Raw genomic sequence first — 20,143 nt, forward strand, 5'->3', positions numbered from 1 at the left:
CTTGCCCAGATTCAAACCTGGGACGTGCAGGGTATTCATAGATCTCTGCAGTAGGTGCATTAATCTAGAGAGATAACTTACTGCAGAGATTGATGTACTGTCCTACTTGGACAACATTCACAGATGCGCGTGGATCCACTATCTTGTTATTCCTCCCTCACTTAGCCTCATCCGACCCCTCTGTTACCCCTAACCATTCTCTGCCACCATGAAATATTTTAATGCATTTTATGCATGGTTTGTTGCATCCGATGAATGAGCCAGAACCCACCCAAACTTCTCTGAAGATTTATGGATCTTAGAGGAGATTCCAGGCACGTTCAGACTAGAAGAAATACTCATGGGAACCGCCAAACTGCTTCGAAGGGGAGATGTGACTGCTCCCTGGGACTACCATGCCTGTGTCTCCCCAACATTGCAATAGCAGATACAGTATAAGTCCCCTCCTCCACCACTTCCTCTTTCTGCTCAACCACAACAACTGTTGGGGTGCCACCACATGCTGGTCCTCCCCCTGAGATGCTACCAGACATGCTACTCTTTCTCAAAGGTCTCAAGGACTTCCACTAGTTTACACCCTTAACATCCTGAATATCACTCTCTCCTCTGCAATGTCCCCACACCGAACAAAACCCTCTCAGTGTTCTGTAACCAGGATGCTTGCAGCAACTTACACTGTCCTGTCAATGACCTCTTTCTGAACCACCCACATAATGCCTTCCTGCTATACCACAGGCCATGCCTCCTATGCCGCTTTTGGGGCCTCTAATAAAGTCCCTATCTTCTCCCTCTGTGGGGGCTTCCATCAGAGTCTTAGCCTCTCCTGCTTTGCTGTTCAAAGGGGCCTCCTCTGATAGTCCTCCATTCCCTTATTTTCCTCATCTGGAACCCACCACCAATGCTTTGGTAGCCTGGAAGTTCCTATTGGCCAGCATCTGACAGTCAGCACCAACAAACAGCATAATATTCCCACTTTTCTTGTCAATAATTGTGGAATTCTCCACCTTCTGCAAGTAGAAATGCAAATCCTCCTCCTCTCTTGCTGACTCTTCCCATCCCCGCATGAACACCACCCCTCATTCCTGCCTTTTATGAATAGAACTAGAAAAGTAGAGAAATGGATTCGAGAGAACCAAAAACACCCAGAGAACCAATGCAACGCCCAGCAAACCACACCCAAGTAACAAAACATAACACAAAACATCACTATAGTACTCCCAACTAACCAAAGTTAGATAGAATGACAGACTATGACCGCAGGAGATGCAACAATAAAAAAATAGGGGGAAACTGGGAAAGGGTAAAATCGTTATTTTTCTTTTTACTTTGGGAAAAGCAACATGGATGTTTTTTTTTGGTCTTTTAAAGTTTTTTTATGGGGAAACACACGGGAATGGGACGGATGTGTTTTGTTGGGGGGCGGGTGGGGTTTGTGCAATTGTATCATGGTAAACTAGCAGAACCCTGAACAAACACTAAGCAAAGAGATACAAACAGAAAGTGCTATGCAACCCTTTTGTCCAGCCCTGGTCCATGGACGGATGTACTCTTCCCTTCCCCCAGAGAAGCCACAGTCCCCATAGGAACCACCCCCCCTTTCCAGGGACCCGCTTTATAGGGAGGGGTGCTGCACCTGTAAGTAAAATTGCTGTTGACAGGAGATGGGCTACACCCTGAGTTCTTACCTTACTAATGCACAAGACAACAGAATGGATTTCATAGGGATCTCAACGGGGACCCTTCTTTATTTATAGAAACACGTTCCTTTAAAATATTTCCTACCCCCTTCCTAACATTCCGCTGGCAAGAGTACATACTAATGGGTATCTGCTACATCAGCCCACCCTTCCTTCAAGGGGTTTGGGGAGTTTGCACTGGACGACTGTGCAAACTAGTATGCCGTGACTCCTTTCACACCTTTCACTGATAGCAGTGGACTGATACATATCTGTGAGCTCTCATCTTTGAGCTCTTCACAAATGTCTCTGGTCACCATGACGCCTACGTGCATCTCAGTGCTATGCTGCATATTACCCACCCAAGAGACCATGAGGCTACTTTACTCTCACATCATGAATTTTGATACAGACGTACAGCGTTTTGCAGTGATCTTCATGGGGATTTACTGCTATGCAAATTATATATAAATATAGTACAGCATATTTTCTCAGAATTTTAGCAGATTTGTTCTGCACCAGCTGGAGCCTCTATCTTTGCTCAAGGAGAGACTCTGAACATAGTGTGTTCCCACAGTTAAAACCAGTTGCCGCTAAGGCATGGAGCTGGACACGTTTTGGGGGGGGCTCATGAGATTGCTATAGGTGTGATGTAAGGTGTTCAGCCGAAAACCACAAACTACCATAATAAAGAAGTCACAATCCACGTGTCAAATGTATTTCAAGGTAAGTAATGCAAAGGAAAGTGGCCTTATATATTGCCATGGTGCCACATGTGCAGGACCAGCTGTGCATGGTGCTGTAATAAACGAGGGTGGAGTCTTGCTAGTGGGTGCAGGTCAGAAGGACCCTGGACTTGAGGGGTGTTCTGCTTTAATGGGTTTGGCACCGGCACTTGAGGGCATGTTATCCAGCGAGGTGAGCCCAATAGCTGATAGGCTGCGTCGCTTCGGTCCTGCATGGGGGAGTGTGCTGTGGCTGAAGAGGAGAGTTTAGTCCTAGCTCAATGTATGCTCATGTGGCAGTGGCTAGGCCTGAGGCAGCCGTGTGTTGGAGGATGTGAATCTAGTGTAAGGTTAGTTGGCGGGAAAAGGGAAGTAGACAAACAAGGGGTGCAAGTAGTGGGAGAACAGAAAACATTGGGCACCGTCCGTCTTAGCGGTAGGAGGTGCCATCTGCGGGGAACGAGCAGGTCGGTCTATTCAAATTCTTTAGTGGACTTCATTCGATCTCATATCGGCTCTGTGGGGTCCATCTAGAAATCATAGGAGGAGACGAAAGAAGGTCTTACTAGGCAACAAACCTGTTTCCTCCTCTCCCTCATAGAATTTCTCTTAACAGTTCGTAATGTTACTCACGACATGTCTTTTGCAAGCACTGTGTGCATGGGTGAATGCAATCCTCCTGCACAGCAAGCAAGCAATTTCAGCGAGATCTGGGTCATTGCACCCATTCCATGTCGTGCCAGGAAGAGGGAGATGACTAGTAAATCCGGGAGATCACCGCGTGAGGCGAGGACATTCTGCTCGTTAACACTCATCGTGAGCTGCTAGCAAACGCGTGCAAGATCCAGCCGTGACATTAGCAAAAGCAGGTCCTAAATACTGCAGTGCCCCCACCACCCACGCGCTCCCTCCTTTTGTCGAGTCGAACACCCTCCCCCTTCACTTAAGGAATTCACTGTGACCTAAATTGCCAGCAAGGCAGAAAACCTAATGAATTATGGATTCCTTCTGTTTGGTCAGTATATTTTCTCATGCAGGACATTTTAAATGTTTCTGTGTTATTGCTCCCCGACAGATTTATCCCTCTGTTGCTGGAAATATATCCACAAGCATTTTATGAAACCAGGGTTTGCGGAACGGTGTGGGCATACGAGGAGAGCAGTAGGGAGGGAGTAGGAGAGGTGTGCAATAGGGAGAGAATGTTTGATGTAGAGGGTAGGATTTGAGCCTAGGTGCACACAGTGTAGAGATACCGGGGCAGAGAGGGAAGGAGGGAGACTATGGAGGGAAGGGTGTGGTGTATGGAAAAAATGCGGGTGCAAGGTGTAGGCAGACATTGCTCATGAGTTAAGCACTCTCCTCTGACATGCGGCTATCCTCCAGTATGCAAGTAAAGAACATTTATCAGGGAATTTAGCTTTTCATAATGTCAATAATCAGAGATTATTATTTAACTTGCCATCCTTCTCAGGTTGTTAAATTGAGTAGGCATGAATTGGGAAATAAATAACATCGATTTTTCAAGAGTGCTTAGAAACTGGAGGAATCAGGCATGTAGCTCTGTATGAAAACGTGACTCTGAGTGTGTTTGTACTATTGGTGTGGTATTTAGTGGGAAGGGTTCACAGTTTGGGAGGAGTGTGGTATGAGGATATGGTATATCGAGCAGATGGATGTGTTATGAGGAGGAGGAGGATTGTGGTGTGTGCATGGAGTGGTGCAGAGTGTGTAGGGATGAGTTATGTAAGATAATAGATTGCGGGAGTAAATATGGACATTTTTAAGTTACTAAGCAACTTGTCTGCAGTGTGATCAGTTTGGCCATTTTGATTTATTGGCAGTTGTGTTACATTTGGAGTTTGAAATAGAGCAACTCTGATTGGTTGAACCTGGTCCCTCAGCTGAGGTTAGGGTGGTCTCAGCCTCATCTACAGAAAGGTGAAAGCTGTGCTTCAATTCCACAGCTTGCCAAAACTTCCAACACCTGCACATATGATGGTGCACGTTGAAGCGGAAAAAGTGAACATAGACACGTTCTAACCTAAGATCACAGCCCTCTCAATAGGGAAAGGTTGGGCAGTGCTGGTCCTTGGAAATTGACGGATTGGGGTGAAATGTGGAGAAGGAATTTTTCAGCTTGAAGGGAAGAATGTTGAATAAACATGCCTGGCCATTCGGATAACAAGACACATTGAGCAAGGGTGATGGGTATGCAATGGTGGTTGTTGAAGAAAGGTTTAGCATGTGATAAACGAGTTATGCAATACATAGAAAAAAGGCATGATGTGTAGCAAGAGAAATGTGAAGAATGGGAGAAGAGTATGGGAGGAGGCATTGCAGCCTTTGTGAAATTTGGATGGAGCACTATTTAGCGTGGAAGGATGACTGTCGGAGGTGTCAGGTAGTTGTGCAATATGGAGTTGTTAGAAAGGAGTTATGGGGGAGTGGTGTTGAGGTGTGAGGATCATGGGGGATTTATAATGTACTGTAGAGGAGGGATTTTCAGGAATAGAGATGAGAGAGTGGTGAATATGTAAGGAGTGACACAAAAGATGTGGGGTGATCTACGTAATGAGTGATTCCAAGGAAGCATGGAGTGCATTGTATGGAGTATGGAGGGAGAGTGTGCTGCTTGAATGAAAACAAAGAGTGTGGTGTAGGTAGAGGGTATACATTGAAGACAAAGGAGTGTGGCCCAAGAAGAAAAAGACATGGCACAATGCAGGAGATTTAAAGAGTATGAAAGGAAGGGTGTGAGGTTTTAATTGTGGAGCTTTGAGGGAATGATGTGGGATAGGGACAGATGTACAAGGAAATAGTGAAAGGTTTGTAGTGTGTGGTAGGAGGAATGCATAAGAAGAATTGTGCAGTCTGAAGAAATAACTATTATTAAGGTGTGTGGAGTAAGACTAGGTGTGGTGGTAGGGGTATGGTGAGTGTTGAGGGAAAAGTGCACAGTGTTGGAGGATTGTCAGGAATGGAGGGAGGGCTGCAGAATGATGGCATGAAAAGTATATGGTGGAGTAGGTCCAAGGTGGGCTGTGGATGATGTTGCATTGTCAAAGTATACTCCGAAGTCTGCCAACACATTGACATGCTTTCAGAGGATTGTACAAACATCTTATGAAAGCCTATGAAAGGTGTGTTACTGTTAGGAAAGATTTTCTTTTTGCAACTTTCACTCCATAGTTTTCTATGGAACCACATTCTTTTTGCTCTATTTTTGACACTGTCTTGAAGTTTTTAAGTGAATTACAGACTTAACTTCCATTCCCTTTTGCTCATTTGTTGTGGGTAAACTGACTAGTTCTTCAGACTATCACTACCGGGAAACTTTGTTTATTTTAACCCTAGCCAGTGCTTCTGCCCAGCTCCAGTCCCTCAGAGCATTCAGAAGTGTTCCTGGACTGCCTGGTGGAAAGACCAGCTCCCTCACCAGAACCATCACTGTTCCATGTTCAAGCCCAGTTTGTGTCACAAGTCGCGGAAATTCCAGCTACCTATCTTCAAGGGAACCTGACCAGGAGCAGCTTCTGTGACCATAACTGGAAGGACGCTTGTCATACGCAGTAAACAGTTATCGTCGCTGAAGCACTCTTTCCTCCATCCTGTGAAATTTCCTAAATAGGTCTGCATTGTCAGAATCTGCACTTATTCATAGACAGGTATTGCAACTTGCAGTTGCATACAATTGGAAGAACTGTTATACCTGCAATCCCTCGGCACCTCTCACTGGAACAAAGGACCGAAGACTGCGCTCCCAGAGACTCCCAGCGAATGCCAGTAAAACAATCATGATCCCTTGGGAGTCAGGGGATAGTAAGCACACCTGTGCCTGCCTCCCACCTGTTCTCCATATGATAACATAAGGTGCAAAACCCTTTTCTCCCATCTCCACCTTACTTAACTTTGGTCATCAAACATGTACCCTTTGGTCGCTCATAGACCACAGTAATTGTGTTGTGCCCTCTGGTCGCCCATAGACCACAGTAATTGCATTGTGCCCTTTGGTCGCTCATAGACCATAGCAATTGTGTTGCCCATGGCCATATATACACCATACTGCCATCTGTCTGCGCCCTAGGATCATTGCAACTTAACACTATGTGCCTGACCTCACTCACTAGATAACAACATAGCAGACTTAGCAGCTACTCTGCCTGCACTCTACCCAAAACTATAACTCTAGCCATCTATCTAGATACAGGACGCTCACACATTATACAATGCTCCTTATACTATCCTATCTAGTATACCTGGCCTCCTCACTCGCCCCATGGGAACGTCTCACCATGTCGCCTCTTATAGCAACCACAACACAACAATCCACTACACAATGTAACATAGCTGACAGAAACCTAAGACTACGAGCAAGACTACCCAGAATCTTTGATCCACTCATCAAATACGAAACTAACACCATTCGAGCCAAAAAGGAACCCACTCGCAAACCATTCACCCATAACTACATTAAGTACAACAACTACCAAACAAACAAAGAAACAAATGCCACTCCTAATGCTGCAATAAATACTGCTACACACCCTAACCACACACCTAAATTCAAAGGAGCCTTAATAAACGCTAGATCCTTAGTCGCCCACGCCATAGAAATATCTGAAGTTATCTTGACAGAAGACTACGACTTCCTAGCCATTACAGAAACTTGGCTGCATGAGGCATCAGGCCCAGCACTATCCCTAGCTGTGCCCAACAATTATACTATCCTCAGATCGGATAGGTGCGGAGCTCGAGGTGGCGGACTAGCCATCATCGTCAAAACTAAACTTGGGATGAGACTCACCCCCTCACCAACCATTGAATCTTGTGAGATAATGTCCACCAAGACACCCACAGCTAACTCACAAACTCTCAACCTTCACTTGATATACAGACCTCCAGGTCCTATCAAGAATTTCATAGAAGACTTAACTACCATCCTATCAGAAAACCTTAAAGATACTACTCAATCAATACTACTAGGTGACCTCAATATTGGCTTTAATGATATCAACGACTTACAAGCCACAGCAGCTTCCAACACCCTAACAGAACTGGGTTACACACAAAGAGTGCTTGAGCCCACCCATATCAAAGGGAGAACCCTTGATTGGATTGCTGACCACAACTGCAATATAGCCACTCTCACCATCTCACCCCAAATCTGGTCAGATCACCATCTAATTTCATTCTCCTTGGACACTACCACCCCCAAACTGCAACAACCGTGTGCACCTCCTGCACTTACCAGAAACAAAAAAAACATGACATTAGACAAACTACTCCCCGGCATCATGCCCACTTTGGACGCTCTACCTGACAACCTTAACCCTAACAGCCTAGTGGAAGAATTTAACAACATCATGAACAAAACCCTTGACGACATCGCACCACTCAAGCTCAGAAACAGCAAGCCAAAGAGCCACCTGAACAACTGGTTCACCCCTCTCTTAAAAAATCTGAGATTAGAAAAAAGGAAATGGGAAAATACGTGGAAAACTAACCCCAGTCCAGAAAATAAACTGAAACTAGTTAACATCTCTTCTCATTATAAAAAAGAAATTATCCTAGCTAAACAAGAGACCTACAATAACAGAATCACACAAGCCAAATCAAGTACAAAAGAACTGTTTGCCATACTCAGAGAACTGGAAAACCCAATAACACCTCAAGATAACTGTCTTAAAGATAAAAAGTGGTGCTCTGAAATCCAGCAAGCCCTCTCTAACAAAGTCCGAAACCTCCAAAAGAAAATAGAACTAAAACGCGAGACCTTAGCACCCAATATATTACCGCCTATTAAGACACTTCCTAACCCCAAACCCACTACGCAATTCCACTTCTCCAAAGTCTCCATACTAGAAGTAGAGAAAGCAATACTCGGTCTAAAACCGTCCAACTGCAAAGGAGACTTATGTCCAGCACAACTCATCAAAGATGCCGCACGAGATCTAGCACCATTTATCACCAAGTTAATTAATGCCTCCTTTACCACAGGCATTATCCCCAGTAACTTAAAAGAGTCCTGGGTGCTCCCACTCTTAAAAAAGGCTACTCTAGACCCCACTATACCCACTAATTATAGACCTATTACTACGGTTCCGTTCCTTTTGAAGATACTGGACAAGGTGGCATATATCCAAATCCAGAACTTCCTGGAACAAAACCAACTATTAGGCTCCCGACAATCTGGCTTCCGCCCTCTTCACGGCACAGAAACTGCACTGATTGACCTGAAAGCCCAAATAGACAAAGTACGAGATTCTGGAAAACCAGCACTCCTCCTGCTACTAGACCTATCGGCCGCTTTTGATTTAGTGGACCATAAAGTCCTATGTAACCACCTAGATTCAGCAGCACACTTCTCCACTGAGGCTATAGCATGGATACAATCCTTCCTTAGTGACCGCACCATGAGGGTTTTCTCACCTACAGCAGCTGCAGACCCCATCCCTATTACCTGCGGTGTGCCACAGGGATCATGCGTTTCACCAACGCTATATAACATATTCACTAAGCCCCTGTTTGATGATTTGGACCATCTGGGTATCACGTATACTAACTATGCTGACGATACCCAGATCCTCCTCCCACTCACAGGGGTTTACGAAAAAGATCTAGCTATGGTGAACAAAATATACAGCATCGTTCAGGCATGGATGGCAACCCATGGCCTATGCCTGAACGATGATAAAACTGAGCTTCTTATCCTAGGCACCGCACCCCTCATCAATAAACTAAGCACAAATTACTCTTCCTTTATCATAGATGGGAACTGCATACAAGTTGCCAAAGAAGTTAAAACATTAGGGATCTACCTTGATTCTACCTTATCATTCTCCAAACAGGTAAACTCCCTAGCTTCCTCAACAGCCTACACATGTAAGCTCATTAGAGCAGGGAAACAATTCCTTTCCCAGCACAGTTGTCTAACACTAGCCAGAGCCCTTATCATCTCTAAACTAGATTACTGTAACGCACTATACATAGGAGCCACTAAATCCATCATCAACAAAATCCAGATACAGCAAAATAAGGCCCTCCGAGCGGCATTGAACATCCCCAGGAGAGAACACATTACAGCAATAAGAAGGAAACACAAATGGCTCTCCACCCATGAGAAAATCAGACTCAAAACTGCATCTCTCACACACAAATCTCTACATAACAAAGCCCCTCAATACCTAAAGGACAGATTCACCAGATCACACCCCACAAGACAAACCAGACTTGCCTACACCAATCGCCTACAAGTACCACACTTTAAACTGACCACCATAGGCGGAGCTAGCTTCCCAGTCAAAGCTGCTCAATTGTGGAACGAATTACCCACTACCGCGAGGCTAGAACACTCTTTTTCCAAATTCAGGCAAATTGTAATTAACTGGCTAACGACAGTAACTGCTAATTGAACCTATGATAATGCTTACGCCTGTTTGCTACACAGCATCTGCACCATACGATTGTAAACTTGTATTGTAAACTTGCACCTGTAACTGGTAATTTCTGTAACTTGTAACTGTAACCTGTAACTTATGCTCTAAGCTGTACATATTCTTACTTTCTGCGCCCTTATACCCCAGGGTCCGGTGCGCATAATAAATACTAAACAAACAAACATGGGTCAACTATCCTGTCCCTTGGTTAGCCTTGCATCTGGAACAGAGAGGAGAAATTACCTTCATTCTGGTAAATTGTTGTTGAACTTTTAAATATTTTGAAACTATTCTGAAACACCACCACAAGTCCATTCCATCCTTTTAGAGAATATATACCTGGTAGAAACCTTGTGTTCTTACCTGTAATGTTTGGGCCCTGGGCCCAATAGATTTCATGGTTGAACTTCTAAAGTATAGGGAATTGAACTTGTGGCTCATTCTCATCATTTGAACTGCATCACATAACTTACCTGTTCTACATGGTTAGTTATTTGAGATATATTGTGATTGCACATATTGAGTATTGTGTATATTTGTATGATAAAGTATTGTGCAAAGATGCTACCTGCTAGCTTCATCTTTCTGTGTTTTCTAAAGGCCTAAATAAATAACTGCATTTTTATAACCGACTGAGCTGAAATTGTGTCAGTTTTTCTGTGTGGAGTCATTGAGGGCCTGTGACCTTGGTCACGCTCTCCTGGAGCAAAGCTTTGACTGCTAGCCACACGTCCTTGATTGGGCTTTTGGTTAAACTCCTCTCAGAGCTCTCTGTTCACCATAAGTAGGGTGTCCTGCTAACAGTGTGTCCACCAGGCCAATTTTAGAAATCCACCATAACAAGTTGGTGCTCAACAGTGAGGTTGGGGAGTTGCGTACCCAGTGTAGTTCACTGGAGTAATACTATAATGCTGATTACACAGAACACTGAGTTGTAAAACGATGTAATAAAGTTACCTGCTCATAACATATAATGATAACTTTCATTATGACTACTCTTGCTTCTCTTAAGATAGAGAGCTTTAAAAGGTTGTGTTCAGAGAGAGATTAATGGATCATCAAGAATCTAGAATTATTCCTGTGTCTGTGGCTAGTGATGCAGTTGATGCTGGAACAGGGCCTAGCAGTAGCAATGGTCGTGTAGTAACTTCTACTACTGAAAACACAAGTGAGGAAGAAGAGAGGGCTTCCAAAACCACCATCACTTTTTCTGAAGCTGAAGCTTTGTTTGAATTGAAAAACGAAAAACTTTAGCTCATAGAAAAATAACTTGAGTTTAAAAAAGCTAAGTTAGAGTTTGATAGCATTGAAAAGCAGAAGGAAAGAGAACTCCAGCTGGACCTGATAAAATTACTATGGTCTCAAGGCTCAAGAGCGGGTCTGGAAGTGGCTCTGGGTCCTTCTCTCCTTCAAGATTTCTTTCGTATGTGTGATGAAAAGAATATCATAAATTGATTCAGAGAGTCTGATCAGATTACATGGTTTCTCAGCTGACTATCCCATACTGGCTAGAGTGCCATTATGGAGTTGTCAAAGGCTGACAGGAAGGACTTTGAAACATTGAAACAACCTCTTCTCTTGAAATTTGGGAAAACTCCTGCTCAGTAACTCAAGAGATTCAGAGACCACAAAAAGAAAGAAGTTAATACTTGGGTTACATGTCTGAATGACTCTTTGACAGGTATGTGTGGTTCGGTTGAAGGATTCAGAGTGACCACTTTTGAATGTATGGTTAATCTTGTCATGCTTGACCACATTTGTGCCTCTTTTTCTCCATGAGCTGAATCAGCATTTGACTGATTCAAAGGAGTTAGATCCTAAAAGAATGGCTTTTAGTGCTGACCCTATGTGTATCCCATAGTGTGTCCCAAAATAACAAACATGCTTCTGGTAAGGACAAGGAGGGGGAAAAACAAAAAGAGAAAGAGGGTAGGCATTCTGAAAAATCTTCTTCCCAATAGGCCCACACAACCTTTAATATGGGTGGGGGTAAGTCATATGAACCTGGAAAGGGTAGTGGGACTCACACAAGCAAGAAGGTTGACACTGTAAGCCTCCCTACATGCAAAGGTCAGCAGATCTTGAGTAATCTGTGGAGCAAGTGACCATGTGAAGACCGACCCCAGATGTAATAGTAAGACCTTGTGAATCCATTCTGTGAATCTGACAGATGTTTATGAAGAAGAAGATAAACTCACAGGAGCATCCTTCTCCTCAGACTCCTTGCCCAGTAATATTTGATCTGAAGTAGTTTTAGTTAATCTGGGATACTGGGAACCTAGAGTTTCTGAATCTCATTCTTCCTTTCATGATAATGCCAAACATTATTTTAAGGCTAGTGTCCTAGTAGTAGATGGTGTAGATACCTATGCTATTAGGGACACTGGGGACAGTTGAATTCTGGTGAATTCCACATTGGTAAACTCAATGGCTCTGGCCAGTGCTCTCTGATGCCCACCAAGTTAGCTGATGGTCCCCCTCTCAACTTCCCTGCTACGCCTGTCAGTTTAGCCATCAATGGAGGTGTGGTCAGGGTACCTGTCAGTGTGCAAGTTCCAGGAAAGGTTCTGTTAGGGAATGATCCCAAGGATGTAGGTCTTGTGGGGGACCCTACCTAACATCCCTGCACTATGTCCCAAACCAAGGCTACCTTAGCCAAGTTTAATGTCTAGCCTAAGTCAAAGTGTATCATGAGTCTAAATGAGGGAAAAATCATCCAATTAAGGGAAAGCACAGTCCTTCCCCTGCCAGACCTACAACTGAGGTTGAGGCAGTTGACCAAACCCTTGAACTTGATGATGAAGAAGGTTTGCCATATATTCCCAATGCCCATGATAATCCAGAACTCCAAAGCTTGCTTGCAGAAGAGGGTTCCTCTAAAGATGGGATTAGAAAGGGTCAACAAGAAAATCCATCTCTAGAAGGCCTAGAGAGACAGGCCAGCTCTGAGTTGGAATTGACTTGTCTGGGAAGCCTAGAATCCATAAGGAAGGTTGGTTACTAGATATTAAGCCCACAGCACCCATTAGAGGAGACCATAAGAAGTTGGTGGTCCCCCAGGATGTGTGGCCCTTCCTTCTGCAATTGATGCATGCTGTCCCGCTTGCAGTCACTCTTGCCATCAAGAGATCCAAGGTTGGGCTACCCGTGCAATTCCAATGGTCTACGATGCGTGACCAGGAGGTAGGATTAATGTGGTTAGTCCCTTAAAACCTCTTACATCCTCTTACATCCTCGGACAACAGGCCTATCCTAGTGGAGTTATAACTCCACAAGGCAACCTGAATCACACTAAAAGAAGTAACTACACAAGCAGTCACTCAAGCTTTACTAAACACCTTTACCAGGGGTGGTTTCCCTGAAGAGGGTGTGCCTGACAAGAGCAGCAATGTTAGGTCTAGGTAAAGCCATGTTGAGTGGAAGGAAGGTGGGGTGACCTATCAAGTTTCACCCACATCTCATCTGCAATCAAGTGGTCTAATTGAGAGATTCCATAGAACTCTCAAGAGCATGATTGGAGCCCTTGAGGAGCCCCAATGAAGAAGGTGGGAGCTTATGATGTCGTACTTACATTTGTCCATTGAGGTTGCCCTTGAGTCCGCTCAAATGGCACTATAACAGCAAGGTGTGGTGAAAACTTTGCTTAGGCAATTTCCACCCTTGTTCTCCCTAACTCTGTGTTTAACACGTTGGTTTAAGCACGATATTGTCAGTGAAGATAGTGTACCTACCAAATGTGTGAGTTATATAATGTCAGATGTAAAGTCTCACATCAAGTATGAGGCCAATAAACTGTTGGATCTTTGGATGATAGAGCCGTCTAGTAGTACTTGGTCCAGTCAATTGATTTTGGTATGAAACACTGGCACCACAGATGTGAGTTTCTTTGTGGACTACAGAGCTCTTAATGCTGTCACCAAGGCAGATGCTCATCCGCTTCAGCGAACAGATGAGTTAGTAGAAGCGCTGCTACAAATGCAAAGATAAATAAATAAATAAATAAATAAACAAATAAATAAATACATATAAGTATCTCAGTACATTTGATCTCACTGCATGGTATTGGCAAATGCCCATGACAGAAAATGCTAAGGAGAAGACATTATTCTCAATGTCTGAAGGACTTTGTCAATTCAGGCTAATGTCCTTTTATCTAAAGAATGTGACTGCCACTTTCCAGAGGTTAGTCATCCATGTCCTGAATGGGTCAAAGGAAGTCTCCAGGGCATATCTGCATCATATTAAAGTTTTCAACCTTAGTTGGGAAGGGAATATGAGACACCTCAGAATTGTGCTGCAGGTCCTTCAGCAGGCCCATTTGACAATAAAGACAACACAGTGACAGATTGGTCAAGGTTCAGTGACCTGCCTTGGGCTTGAAGGTGGTGGGGGAAAGATTCCGAGGCTACCCAGCAAAGTACAAGCTGTACAAGACTTCCCAGGTGAGAGCTTTTCTAGGCCCTATGAGGAATTTCATAAATGTTATGGTGGATTATGGTAATAAAGCTGCTCCTCTGACTGCCCTCACTACTCTAAAGAAACCTAACAAAGTCACCTGGTCCAGTTAGTGTGATAAGTCCTTCCAAGGCTTAAGGTATTCCCTTTGCTAGACCCCTGTTCTCAGGCCACATGATTACCAGAGACCTGCAATAGTGCAAACACTGGGATAGGTGTAGTCCTCTCTCAGTTAGATGGATGACAAAGATGCAAACTCTCTGAATTTGTTTTTATTCACCAACTTAAGGACAGAGAGTGCAGGTGGGCAACTGTGGAGAAGGAGTGTTTTTCCATTGTATGGGCCCTTAGGAAGCTGAGACCCTACCACTTTGGGGATCACATCAATGTGCAGGCTACTCATAAACCCTTACAGTGGCTAATGAACATGAAGGGTGAGAATCCCAAATTGCTTAGGTGGTCCATACGTCTTCAAGGGTTTGACTTCACCATTTAGCATAGTCCAGGTGTTCAAAATAGCAGTGCTGATGGGTTGTACAGGATGCATGACTGACTGGAACGGTAAACCCATCCAGGGGTTGATTAGATCCCCGTATCTCTAGTCTGGGTGTGGGTTGTTAGGAAAGATTTATTTTGTGCATCTTTCCCTCCATAGTTTTCTATGGAACCCCATTCTTCTTGTTATATTTTTGATCCTGTGCTGAACTTTCTAAGGGAAGTAAAGCCCTTTTCCTTCAGCTACACCTGCCTTGCATTTGCTAATTTGTGATGGGAAAAATGGCTAGCCCTTCAGACTATCAGTATGGGGTAAATTAGTTTCCCTTTTGAATTCTTGTTTTTTTTACATTGCACACAGCACTTTACAGTTCAGTGCAAATAGGATACTTTTGTACCACCCTAGCTTTCTACACGTTTTGGTTACTTATATGGGTGCCTAAAGACAAGCTGGTGGCAGAAGTGACATTTCTATTGTTTTTGCATTATATTTGGTGTGCACAACCATGTTTACCACATATGGCTACTAAACATGAGTAGTGCCCTAAAATGGGCGTGCCAAGAGGTTTTCACTTCTTTGGCCATATTGTAGTTTGGCCTTCTTGCTACCTTCTCAGGTCATGAAAGTCCTTATAAGATCATGCACTTGCTTGAGAATGCTGCTGCTTTCACATGCAAGTGAGCCTTTGTGTGTGTGTGTGGCACAGGAAGGGGGCTGGGACTGTCTATCCCAGTCCACATAACTTGTGCCAGAAAGTCTGCTTTTGGGGTGAATGTGAAACCAGTAATTGTCCCTGATTGGACAATTACTGGCTGTTTGAATGTTGGGCTTGGACAAAGAAACGTACTCCATTGATGACCCTAGGACAACTTCTGCAGTGGAACAGCAACCTCTAAAGTGACCGACCCAGTGAGGCCCTGCTCTTCTGTCTGATCTCCGTAGACCTGTGTCAGTGCTTTAACCCTTAGACTAGTGGGACCAACTAGTCTTGATGCTTTCTTGAAGATCCAGCCTCTCAGAGCCTTTGGAAGTATAACTAAACTGCCCCGTGGACTATCTCTCTCATGGGCTGCCGGACCAGAACCGTCACCCTACTGCATTAAAACCCAGAACTTTGGTGTTCGCCAGCTTGTGCCACAAGTCACCATCTCCTGAAATTCCAACTTCCTCCCATCAAGGGAACCTGCCCTGCAGCAGCATCTGCGCCTGTGACTGGAAGAACACCTGTCATTCCCTGCAAACGGTGGTTTTTGCTGGAACTCGCCTTCCTCCATCCCGAGAAGTGTCCTGAAGTGGTCTGCATTTTTGGAATCCATATTTATTCATGATCAGGGACTGCATCTTGCAGTTGCACACGACCGGAAGAATCCTTACTCCTGCTACCCCAGGGCACCTGTCACTGGAACAAAGGACAGAAGGCCAGGCTCCCAGTGACCCCTGGTTCACCCATCATGATCTCTAGGAAGATCAAAGTCAGGGTGCTAACTAAGCAGGCCTGTGCTTTTCCCACTGCCCTCCATATGATAACATTGGGAGCAGCACCCTTTGTCTTCTATTTTCCTTTTACTTACCTTTGGTCGTCGAACCTGGGTCAAGTATCCTACCCCTGAATTAGCCTTGAATCTGGAAGAGGGAGGGGCTTACCTGTTTTATAGTAAATTGTTGTTCAAATTTGTAATAGTTTGAGAATACATACCTGTGAGAAACCTTGTGTTGAACCTTTGACGTTTGGGCACTACGCCCTATATCGTTTAACATTGGACTTCTGCAGTATAGAGAATTGAACTTGTGACTGGTTCTCATCATTTGAACTGCATCTGAATTACTTACCTTTTCTACATAGTTAGTTATTTGGTAATATAGTGTGAATGAACATACTGGTGATTGTAAATCTTATCATTAAAGATTATTGTGTGAAAATACTACTTGCTAGTTTCCTTTTTCAGTGTATGCCTGAATACATATCTATATTTTATAACTGACTGTATAAGCTGAATTATTGTGTGTTATTTTGTGTCTACTCATTGAGGGCCCCTGGCCATGCTCACACTCTCCCGAGATTAAGCCTGGGCTGCTCTCAACATTACCTTAATTGGGTTTTGGCTAAACCCTCAGAGCTCCCTGTTCACCATAAATAGGGTGGCCAACGAAAATCTGTCTACCAGGCCAGATTTTGTAAATCCAGCAAAAAAGTTACACAGGAGAAAACTACTTCTATTGTCTCCACAGAGTAACATTTGCATAAACATCTTGATTGGAGCTGTGAAGTTCAATGTTCCAAGGAACCAGAACATATCAATTTCACATATTTAATCCACACTTAGGCCAGTCTATATGGAACTGCCTCCAAAAGTCTGGCTTAAATGTTCTGATGTCTTTGCACAACACATGAAGATTTCTAAACACACAATTCTGGCCATTCTGCAGCTGCTCGATGTCCCCCAGATGGAATAACCACACCTGTTACATAAAGGATTCTGCTCTGGACACTGGCCCATGGGCATAGGTTGCGAAAATGGAATCACAGAACACATTTTGGACCCTGTACCAAAGATTTGATACAGCAAGTTAGACAGTCTCAAGTTCATTGTCGATGTACTGACCAAAGATGGAAGAACCTAAATAACAGGGCGTCGTATATCACGCTTAGTTAACCATTCACTGACAATTTCTATGTTCATCTTGGAGCTCACGTATTTGTATACCAGATAGGATGTCTCTGCTTATTATTATTATTATTGTTGTTGTTATTATTATTATTATTATTATTATTATTATTATTATTATTATTATTATTATTATATGTATTAGTATTATTATTGTTGTTATTATTATTATTATTATTACTCAGTAGTGATACCGTGACCCACACAAGGAATACCTCTTAACATGTTAACATTGAGTAAACATTAAAAGAAAATGAAGAAACAGAACACACCAGACCTTTTCTTTGGTGCCTGCACAATAGTCAAGAGAAGGCCTAATTTGGCAGTGTAACCTTTGGTAACATCACAAAACTCAATTACCGGCAATGGTAATTTACTGGAATCATTTTGAGAGCTATGGAATTACAAGTTGCCCATTTTGGAGTTCTGCGGGGCGCATTTGGGGACATGCAGTATACATATTCATTAATACCACATTAATGAACACTGCATGCGAGCACACTGTTATTGTACGAAGAGATAAGACCCTCGCTTACAAGAGGACAGTGATTAACATATATGGGTTGCAGACCCCATAATGTCGCGTAACGTATATCAATAAGCGCCACTGTTCTGAAATACCGTCTGCGTTACCATTACTCGTAATGTGTCTCTTGTCTGAAACTTCTGTTCCAAAATCCGGGGCATATAATAAACAAAAGGCTATGAAGACCCAGGCGTGTTTGTTCTAGTCCAGCGATGGAACATGTAACACATGTGGATTGTCCAGCAGTCTCATTGAAAGCTCTCAGAAAAAAACATGGGCGAATCTAAAACACAAGAATGTGTGAAACACGCAAACAATACATCGAAAACCTAAGGAACCACAGAGGTACAGATAAATACATTTCCATAAAATATGTGGGCCATGGCACTCAGTGACCTTTCAATTTGAAAAACCTAAACACACAAGTCCCTATAAGGCTGTACCAAAGTAGTTGCCTCTGAATGCAAGAGTGCAATAAACACTTGGGATAAAGATCCTACAAAACACGACAAATTATTGTTGATGCTACTTCTGAGCTCTTCCCCAGCAATGGGCAACACTGAATTCATGGGAGGCATTGGATTCTGTACAGGCAGTGCACCACATTACCATAATCTCTCAGAGTAATCGTACACTTTGCAAAACTAAATAGTTGAATGTGTACAGAATTTCACAAAGCCACACCGCAATAAAAACAATGCAGCAGTGTGAATGCAAGGTGAGCTTGTTTCATCTGTGCCGATTCTGATGAGACTGAAGGGGCGTGAGTCATGCACTCATATCTCAGGTGTCATTAGTCAGATGTCCAGGTTTTCCCATCTTTCTGAGTGTCTGCGGAAGTCGCCGGCCTTGCAGAGATAAAAGAAATGACGAATGCTTCTATGCGAGGGTTCACATCATCCTGTTGGTAGAATGACACGCTGTCGAATTCACACTGCAAGAGATGATGCGGGATACAACCAGCAGAATTGGTAAGTGCACAGTGGGCATCTTAATGCACCAGTCTCAGAGACTCGGTGTCGAGAGAGGGTCTGGGATGTGTGGGTGAGGGATGCATGTAGTGTACAATTAAATCTCAATGTCCTTGGAGTATCTCATGGTAAACAAAATGGTGGAAAATGCAACCTCATGAATGTTTTTTTTTTTTTACGAGGGTAGTCCCAGTACCATGATAATGGCCCTGATATAATCCTGAGGCCATCTAACAAAAAGCTGGTAACACTTATCCTAAAATGGAAAGGTCTTGAGGTCGGTTTACGACTTTGCCATCTCCCTATCTCCAATTCCTCATTTTTGGAAAATGTCGTATTTATGGCTTCTTCAATGCCTCACAGTCTGGCCTAAGAGAAAATCATGGAAACAAGTACACCTCGTTTTGTCAGGTTGACCATGTTCTGATTGCTATTACCAGGGACTGCATTTCAATCCTTCCCATATTGGACCGATCACTGATTTTGGTAGGTCTAAAAGAAACATATTGGTGGAACATGGCTAGTGGGCTGTAAAAAAAAACGGTGTCATAACAAAACCCTTGAAATTCACTGTAAAGGTGCAGTTAAGTTGTGTAGATTTAACACAACAAAACTCTTCAAATTCAGCGGATGTGGGAAGCCATGACCAGGTTAACTTGGCGCGTTCAGGTTGCAAAGTTCATGAGCACATACATATTATAAGATAAGGGACTCACAATGACATACAAGTGTCAAGCTGGGAAGCCCGTGAGGGCCGCGTACCTGATGTCTTGGAGGTCGATCGTGTAGAGGTCGCCAGTCTGAAGCCCGTGGAATGATGAACTGGTGACACGAAGAACCAGCCTCTCCTCCACCCTGAATTGGCAAAGGGTGGAGGATGGACCGACTCCCAATGTCACGAAAGGCACTCTTCAAATGAACGTGGCAGAGGGACTGTGCGAGCACAGGCTGGCAAGGCCAAAGTCTTGGTGAAGATTACTGACAAGATGAATCTGACGGCAATTCTCCGAAGGCTCAAGAACCGCAGCAGTAGACAAAATGTCCGACACAGCAAGACAGTTCAATATCGCAGAGAGAGAAGATCTTGGCAGATGCTGGTGGTTCCGACAGGAGCAGGTCAGACAGGAATGAAGGAGACCAGATTTAGATTGCAGACTGGCCCAAAAGGATTTCAATTTGAACCGGAAGAGTT

At 43.7% G+C, this 20,143-nt stretch overlaps 1 protein-coding gene across 2 annotated transcripts in view; it reads left to right on the top strand.

The window, feature by feature from the left end:
- PPP1R1A (protein phosphatase 1 regulatory inhibitor subunit 1A) overlaps positions 1 to 20,143 on the top strand; it is a 542,291-nt gene that overhangs the window by 35,481 nt on the left and 486,667 nt on the right. The window lies entirely within an intron of this gene.

Source organism: Ambystoma mexicanum, chromosome 3q (assembly GCF_040938575.1).
Source record: "Ambystoma mexicanum isolate Mex_15411 chromosome 3q, UKY_AmexF1_1, whole genome shotgun sequence".
NCBI classification, from domain to species: domain Eukaryota; kingdom Metazoa; phylum Chordata; class Amphibia; order Caudata; family Ambystomatidae; genus Ambystoma; species Ambystoma mexicanum.